The sequence below is a fragment of the Henckelia pumila genome, chromosome 2 (genome assembly GCF_033568475.1).
Source record: "Henckelia pumila isolate YLH828 chromosome 2, ASM3356847v2, whole genome shotgun sequence".
Classification (NCBI taxonomy): domain Eukaryota; kingdom Viridiplantae; phylum Streptophyta; class Magnoliopsida; order Lamiales; family Gesneriaceae; genus Henckelia; species Henckelia pumila.
In genome coordinates, this window is record NC_133121.1 from 193,587,620 (window position 1) to 193,597,193 (window position 9,574).

Genomic DNA, 9,574 nt, shown 5'->3' on the forward strand with positions numbered 1-9,574 from the left:
GGAAACGGAGGGAGGAGACTAGGTTTTTTCTAAGAATTCTAGAATTCCATATTTTCTTATAATTTTTACTTTGTTCTTCATGAATTGTGTTGGCTAGTTTTTAATACTTGGTTAAGGAAGACGAAGCCCTTGATTAATTTATTCGAGAGATTCATGTTTTACAGATTTTGATTATTGTTGAGTATCAAGTATTATTCTGATTATTTCATGATTGTATGTTTGATTATTAGATTGATCACCTGATAATTCTTATATATAATCTACTGCTAAATTAGAGTTTGAATCCGTAATTGTTCGAATTTTCTAATTTGCGAAGCAACTACAATTAATAATCTTCTGCTTGTGAGGTTAGGAATTGTAAGGATAATAATTGACTAGGCTAAATTCATCCGCTTGTGTATGAGTTGTCTAGATTTATCAGTTTTACTAGTTTGCATGCTATCGTGAGTTTAAATCTAATCGCTTGTATTGGGTTGATTCATTGATAAGGGTTATCTTAGAACGCTTGTGTGTAGTTAACTAAGATTAAGGTAAAACAGGAATTTAATTTCCAATGATGAATATTCTACGTGATTAAAGATTTTTAGATAATCGATGATCGAACGAATGAAATCAAGGGTGTAGTTGACCGAAACCAAGGCTTGTCTCTTATTGAATTTCCCCAATCTTTATTTAATTTTTACATGCCAGTGAATTTTAGTTGTTTAAATTTCTTAGTAGTTAATCCGAACTTGAAAACCCCCTTTTTATTTTAAAGAACACTTTTAAATTTCCCTTTCCTCGTGGGAACGATCCCTACTCACAATACTACATTAATTTGTTTATCTGATTGAGTCGGGTAATTTGGGCGTACGCGATAAGCGCTACCATAGACAAAGGAATTAAATTAATACTTGCATCTAAATCACATAATACCCTATTAACAGTCGCACCACCAATAATACAAGGAATAGTAATCCCCGGATCTTTCAATTTTTGTGGCAGTTTCTTTTGCAAGATGGCACTGCACTCCTCGGTCAACTTCACCGTCTCAAATTCTTCAATCTTTCTCTTCCTCGCCATAACATCTTTCATGAATTTAGCATAGTGTGGCATCTGCTCCAAAGCATCAGCGAATGGAATATTAATATGAATTTTCTTGAAGATGTCAAGAAACTTAGAAAAATTCTCATCCAACGCTTTCTTCTTGAACCGCTGAGGATATGGCAGAACATATTTTGGTACAGGCGGTTTCTCAGGCACAACTGCAGACTTGCTGGAATTTTTTCTATCAGAATTTTCGAACTCCGCCACAATCTCTTCAACTTCCTCATCATCCACTGCCTTTGGGTTATCAGTCCCAAGTTCTTTACCACTTCTAAGAGTAACAGCCTTGCATTTCTCCCTAGGATTAACCTCAGTATTGCTAGGAAACACACCTCTCTGCTGATTATTCAATGCATTTGCCAGTTGACCAATTTGTGTTTCAAGATTTTTCATAGAAGCGCTCACATTGGTCAAGTGCATCTCCATACTATCAAGCCTATTTTCATTCCTCTTAAATATTGTGGATGATTCTGCAATAAAATTACTCACCAAATCTTCCAACGATGCCTTACCCTCACCATTCTGAGTATTGAACCTCGGTGGAGGATTAACCACATTCTTATTGTTTGCATAGGAAAAATTCTCATGATTACGCAAACTAGGATGATACTGATTGGGTACATGATTACCACGATAATTGTTGTAATTCATGTTGTTCACATATTGAGCTTGCTCCACACTCTCAAATCCATCAGCAGAATTTACGACAGTTGCCAGTGATGATGTCTCAGTAGAACTTTGATTCCCTTTGGTTAGTGCAGCCAACTGTGTAGAAATAGTAGTCATCTAAGCATTCAAAGCAGTGAATGCATCAACCACATGAATTCCAACAGGCTTCCTTATTGCAGATCTCTCACTCGACCACTGATAACTGTTAACAGTCATTTGCTCAAGCATCTCATAAGCCTCCTCAGAAAATTTGGCGAATATTGAACCTCCAGCAGCAGCATCCACAGAAATCCTCGTTGGTCCATTCAGACCATTGTATAATAACTAATCTGTTCCCAATCCAGAAAATTATGGTTCGGGCATTTCCTAAGCAATTACTTGTACCGCTCCCAAGCTTCATACAGTAGCTCATAATCTTTCTGTTTGAAAGTAATGATCTCAATTTTCAGCTGGGCAGACTTGGCAGGTGTAAAGTACTTAGTCAGAAATTTAGATGTCATGTCTTCCCATGTAGTGATGCTCCCAAGAGGTAAAGACTGCAACCAACTACGAGCATTGTCCCTGAGAGAGAACGGGAACAATCGTAGTCTGATGGTGTCCTCATTAACACCATGAATCTTCACTATGTCAGCAATCTCCAGAAAAGTATGCAGATGCAGATTTGGATCTTCAGTAGCTGCACCCTTGAACTGATTTTGCTGCACCATATTAATCAATCTGGCTTCAACTCAAAATTATTTGCTGTGATATTCTGCCTAGCTATCCCAGAATAATGATTATTGATCATTGGTCGAAAGTGATCTCTGATCGGCACCAGAGAATTATTGACAACTCTTTCCCTTTCTTCAGCCATTTGTTGCAACTCTTCTCTTCTAGCTTTTCTCAAAGCTTTAGCAGTTTTCTCAATTTTCGGATCAAAGAGCAGTGAGTCGTAACTTTGGCTTTTTCACATAAACTGCATAGAAAGGAAAAATTTAAAATTAGAACCAACAAAATAAAATAAAATGCTCTAAATCAAAATTAAGACTAATTAGCACAATTTAATATAAATCAAATAAAATTCAATCCCCGGCAACGGCGCTAAAAACTTGTTGCGTGTTTTTTGCTTGCAAGCGCACGATGTCAAGTTATAATATAGGGATTAAGTCCAAGTCGATCCCATGAAGAATGAATAAATGATATTATAATAAATATTTGCGACTAATCAAATCCTAAACCTATGTATAGTTACGAAAATGGTTTGATTTTAATAACTCTAAAACTTCCAAGAAATAAAATTAAATAACCACGAGTTCACGAGATGAAAATTCAATAAGTAATGAATTCTAGAGGTTCGACTTCACTTGACTTTCCACCATAATTTATTTCTAATGATTGTGCAATTATCAATTCTTCTAGTTTATTAGCCAAGAATCCCTATTATTTTCTACTACCTCTCTCGAGTGTCAAGCAGAAATTCATATTCAATAGCAAACTCAATATGTCTATCTAAGTTCAACCATTAAACCCAGTAAATGGCACGAGAATCCTTCTAATGACTTATATGGAGTTATATGCCTCTCGAACAATATAAACACCAAAAATATATTTTCCTATGTCGTATTCAAAATCTCCTCTCTCGAGTGATAGATTCTAAATAAAATATCATTCAATCTATGGCCAGTAAATTGAAAGCATTAAAATCAGGAAAACACAAATAAAATGTGCGAAGAATTCAAATATATAAATCAAAATATCTCAATCATGGTTTCCAATCAAGATCCGTCTACCTCTAGACTAAGAAATTAGTTCATAACGCAATTCAAAATCAAATAAAATATGTTTTTCCAACAATCCATCAACCAAGAAAAATAGAGTTCAAAGGAAAACTAGAACGAATTAGAATGAAGCTTCTCCGTCGCCGGATGCCGCCGTCTTCAGTCTTTGTACCGAGTTCTTGAGCTCTTGTTCTCCAAGTATTCCAAAGCCGATCGATTCCTGCAAAGTTTCTGAATGCCGGCTTCTCCTCAAAAATTTCTCTTTTATATGTTGCTTTTAAGCCCATAATCGAGCCCTAGATTCTAGATTCCAAAATTTCCAAAACTCTGTTTTGTTTCCATATCACGGAGAGTCCACAGATGCACTAAAATAGGCGCAGATGCGTTTTTCTTCCAATTCCCGATTCCCGCAGATCCGCATGAAATAGCGCATATGCGCTTTTCTCTGTTTCTTACTTGCTGGAATTTCACGCAGATGCGCGAGATATAGCCGCATATGCACCTCTTCTTGTTCTCAAATCTTTGCATGTTGCCGCATATGCATGAAATTTTGCTGCATATGCTTGAAATTTATTCCATATTTCTTACCTCTCTGCCTTTTTCCGCATCTTCTCCTATTTCTCATGCATATGCGCCACTTTGCTTTCTCAATTCCCTGGCTTCAACCGCATATGCATGAATTTTACGGCATATGCGGTTCTTCACTCCTTCAAATCTCTGTCTCTTCACGCATGTTCTTCACTTCTCACGCATATGCACCATTTTTTTCTCAATTATTTTTAGACTTTGACACAGCTGCGAGCAATTTAGTAGATTTCCTTCTTCAATTTCTTCTTCTTTTATCTATAACTTCACCAACTCATGAATCTCCCTACATACACATAAACAACAACGAAACCTCATAAAACTGCTCGAACAACGCAAAATTAAATTAAAATCATAACCAATTTAAGTGCATAAAATGCACTTATCACAATTCCTCACAAAATCAACTAAGCATCAATCAACATTGAACTCACCCTCCCTACCTGGTGGAATTCGAGCTACATCCTCCGAGAATATGTCTGAAAAGTTGCGTACAACGTCCACACCCTCAACAGAACTAGTAGGCGGCTCTGCTACTGCAACCACACTAGCAAGAAATCTTTGGCAACCACTACATAATAACTTCTTCTCACATACACAGGAGATGACGTGCGGAACGCTGCTGCTCCAGGCTGCATATGAGATAATTAGATCTTCACTCGTAGAATTCAATGCTACAATCCTCTTTCGAAAGTCAATCAAAGCTTCACTGATGGTCAACCAGTCCATACCTAAGATGAGATCAAATCCTAACATCGACAACACAACAAGTGCGACTATAACCTCATGCCCCTGAAACTCCAACTTTAATCCCATGAGAACCCTGGTGGTATAAAGTACCTCACCAGATGGTATGATAATATCCTACCCAGTACTAGAAACCTCGAGTATATTGCCTACGTGCTAAATGAACGACTGAGAGATACAGGTAATGCGTAGCTTCAGAATCTAACAACGCAAATGTAACAATACTTCTAATGCTAATTTTTACCCCGTGATAAGGGAAATACCAAGGTCTGCCTCCTCAGCATGCATCACAAACAAGATTCTTGTGGTCTGCCTCATCTTGAGACAGTTATATGTTCCGGATTCTCGCAATGGTAGCACCTGCCTGAGCCAACCAAGCACTTTCCAGCATGAGGCCTCTGACACTGTCTGTTGAAAGGTACACCTCCAGTGCTAGGGTCAACTACCCCTATCATTATTGTCCCTACTGGCCTTGCGGCCTCTACTACTGCTGACGCGGTCTAGGAGAATCTGATCCCTTAGACGACCCAAAGTAAGACTTCTTCGTTGGCTGCTGCCAAGAATGTCCTCTAGATAACTGCTAGAACTGCCTCTGCTTCTGAAAATCAGCCTGCATCTCCTTCCTCCCCTTCTCGAACTGGTACGCTCGACTAACCGCTACCTTGTGCTTTGTCACGTCTGCCATGGAAACATAAGCTCGATTTTGGACCTCAAGTAATCAGTGAAATGTCGCAGCCTATCACTCTCCACTATAGCAATCGTGGGCACGAAGTGACATCCCCGCTCGAACTGCCTCATAAACTCAGCCACAACCCTGTCTCCCTGTCGGAGACTCATGCATTCATGAATCAGCTATCCTCGCACATATTCCGTGAAGTACTACTCAAAGAAAGCCATCTTGATATTCTTCCACGTCATCCTAGCCAGGTCAATATCAGTCATTGCGCCCTCCCACAAAAGTGCTGCCTCATCCTTCAGCATGTAGATTGCGCATCTGACCCGATCAGCATCCTGGATCCCCATGTAGGCAAAGATCGTCTCCGACGCTTGAATCCACTACTCTGCCACAAGTACATCACTGGTCCACGCGAACTCATTTGGTCTCTGCTTGCGGAACCTCTCGGCAATGTTCTCCTCGTGCGTCCTCCTATGCTGCCCAGCCTGATGCTCAAGTAACCTCGTGGTACCAGATAACATGTCCATGTTGGCCCTCTCAAAGTTTGTGAGTGGTAAAGCTGCAGGTGAACGTAGAGGCAAAGGTGGATCCTGATTACTCGCATCTCAAAATACATGACTCGGAGGCATACTGTAATTCCCAAAAATCCCTCAAGCAACCGCATTAACTAAGTATTTTAATTTAAAACCATTATAACAAAAATTCAATGAAAAATCTAACTCATGGGTCCCATTCTTAAAACATAATTAAAATCATTTAAAACTCACAGGCTGGCAGTGAGACTTCTGAGCTCCACGTAGCAGGCTAGCCAACCCTCTAAGGACCTTGCTCTAATACCAAATTGAAACGACCCTAACTCGTAAATTTTTTTAAAAAAATATTACATATATGCATCTATACTTAAAAATAGATTTCCATTAAATTTAATACATAATAAAAAGTGATTTCATGTCAAAACTTAAATACTCGAACACATTATAAATTCATGCATAAATATTCAATAACATAAAACGCAAAAAATAGTTTGATACAATCTCATAATCATTGAAATATAAAAGCGCGAAGGTCACATGTTTGTTAGCTTGCCAAGAATGCTCAGAGGTCCTCGCGGTCAATCGGGACCACAACCTCCTAACTAATATCATACTCACCTACAAGCCATTTAGATCTCATGATCCTAGAAACTCAGCATGCTCTACCCTTTAATAACAAATACTAAATAATAAAATCGCATGCAAGCACATATCGTATCAAAATATCTTGAGGTATGATATGCATGCATGATCATAAAAACGTTTGCATAATGCTGAATCATAAACATAAACATCATTGTAATCTTGATCATGGTCATAATCGTAACGTAAATAAATAACATAAGCATTGACATTTCATAAACATAAAAATCATTTTCTGTGGGTCATATGAGTGAATTGTGACCATAAACATAAGCGATTGATCAATCTATAAACCAACGTACGCGACGGAGAGGTTTACCCAACCTTAACACGGGGATTCCCTACGCCTCTTATGCCACTTCACCCAATCTTAATACGGGGATCTGTAGGCTCCTGAACATAATTGCCACAATTCACATCAACTTCCCAAAAATATTCTCTTTACATGCCCTTAATATTAACATAAAATACATGCATGAATCATGAACTTAAAAATATCATCTTTCTTAAAATTATGCCCGTAAATATATATTTAATTTATTTTCCATAAAAATAATACATATATCAGAATATACATATACATCTATTAAATATATATTTACGAACTATTGTGCTTGTCACTGGCTAGTTCGAGTTGCTGCGCCCCCCCCCCCCCCCTCCCCCCCTTTCCCCTAACTAAAGTCCTTAAACTTATATTCGTTTGATAACACTTAGACTGACCCATTAATACTTAAATAGGCCCAATAATACTCAGTTTATCTCAATCACACTTAAATTGACTCATTTAGACTTAGATTGGCCCAATAGTACTTAGTTCAACTTTGAATTTAGCCCAACCAAATAAATTAAACAACTTAGGTCCATTAACAAATTTGGCTAAATTATTAAATTAAGCCTCAAATAACTCTCTTATGCCCAATAAGCTTGGCTCAATAACTAAATCAATTCATTCTAGCCCAAATAAACAACTCAAGCCAATAAATAAATTAAACCCAATAAAAATTTTAGGCCCAATAACGAATTTGGCCCAATGAATAAACTAAACACTTAGACTCTTAAATAAATTATCCAGACCAAAATAAAATAATCCGGACCAAAACCATAACATATTACCCTAATACACTTGACCCGACCCGGACAACCCACTTGCCCGAGCCCTACCTGAGCTGCCCGCTAGATAGACCATCCTTACAACCATCCAACTGTTCACCTAGTCGACACTAGTTCAAGACATCTTAAACCAAGACCCAAAGGGACCTAACCTAGCCATAAACTAGTGAAAAGCAACTAAGACCCAACTATGACAAAAAAATCATTCACAACCAAGTCACAATGCATAAAAACGTGAATGATGCATGAATTAAAACTTGAGCTACCATATCCACATAAAAATGCAATAACACGATTTTTAATCTTCAAATAGTGAATATAATGATCTAAATGGGTGAGAATAGAAGGGTATAACATGTCTTTGCGTTTAGAACGCACGAAAAACTTATACGGTTTCGGTTGCGCATATCGGGACTTGGGAATCTAATAATTATCCAATTCTTGAAGCTCAAATCCATAAACTGCTGATTTCTGCCTGTAATTATCCTCAACCGGCTTCCGATATGCGAAAATCATAAAATGGTCAAAAGTCAACTCTAGTCAACTTAGGTCAAACTGTGACTAAAAATTTTCAAACTTTAATGCGTTCTCACCGCTTCACGGTTTAGAATCTCGACTCAAAACTTGGATATTTGGATCTATCACATCGAACCGATCAAAAATGGTCAACAAGTCGGAGGTCGCCGGAAAATTGGGGAAGACGGCGGCGGCGGCCAAAACTACTCCAAAAATTCTGAAATTTTGCAGGCTTGAAGATCTTGATGAGACTATTCCATCACACTAGGCCACGACTGGAGAGGACCACCGAGTCGGCCGAAAATCGCGAATTATAGATGCGGTAGCGGCGAGCTTCCCAAGCTCCAATCCATGCGATTTTTTGACTGAAAATGTTGTAATAAGCTTGGGAAATGATCTACACACATCCTAGAATCTTTAAACAACACAAAAACAACAAGAATTGACTTGAAATCCGATGATTCACGTGAGGAAGATGATGAATAGTGCTCGGCCGTGATTTGTCTTCGAACTCGATGCTCTGGTCACCAAAACTCATGATACTTGGTATAGTTGTGATCGCCTTGACGAGAGCTACAAGATGGAATGCTCAATCGATGGTGAATGGCGGCGGTCGGCGGTCGGCGACGGGAGGAACGTGAAAGGGGGTTAGGGTTTAGTGTGTGTTCTTGGGGTTTGTGTGTGAGACAGGAAAAATACTTACTATGCATAGAAAATTGGTCCTAAAATGATCCGGTCCAATTCAATACACCTGTGTTATTTTACTCCAATATGAAATTTAACACATTTTATAATTATCTGGAATAGTGAACTATGACCAGTCAACTTGACCAGTAAATTCTCCAATAAATAAATTGAGTCAATCTTAGGCTTTGAACAGAGACCCAAACTAATTATTTTCTCCGAATTAAATTATCTGGCATAAATAATTATTTTAATTCCAATATCTCGATAATTATCTCAAATGACAATATTATCAGATATCCAGAAATAGTCAAACTCATTGACTAATTGGCACGTGTATTTTATAAATATACTCTGTAACTCAGTTGGCTGCAATAATTATTTTATCCACTCAATAATTATTTTAATTGTCAATTAATTTGGTAATAAATTTTTGGGGTGTTACAATTACTATGAAGATTCGAATATGACACATTAATAGAAAGCAACAAGGAAAAATTTCAATGTTAGATGAGAACCAAAATTTCAAACACTATATGTATATAACTATTTTCTTTTCTTTTGTTTTT

The 9,574-nt window shown here is 37.8% G+C and overlaps 1 non-coding gene across 1 annotated transcript; it reads left to right on the forward strand.

Annotated features, from left to right (window-relative positions):
* Positions 1 to 2,100: 2,100 nt before the first annotated feature.
* Positions 2,101 to 2,206, forward strand: LOC140885884 (small nucleolar RNA R71). The gene has a single exon (XR_012151296.1). It is a non-coding gene; the product is annotated as a small nucleolar RNA R71 (small nucleolar RNA).
* Positions 2,207 to 9,574: the final 7,368 nt, after the last annotated feature.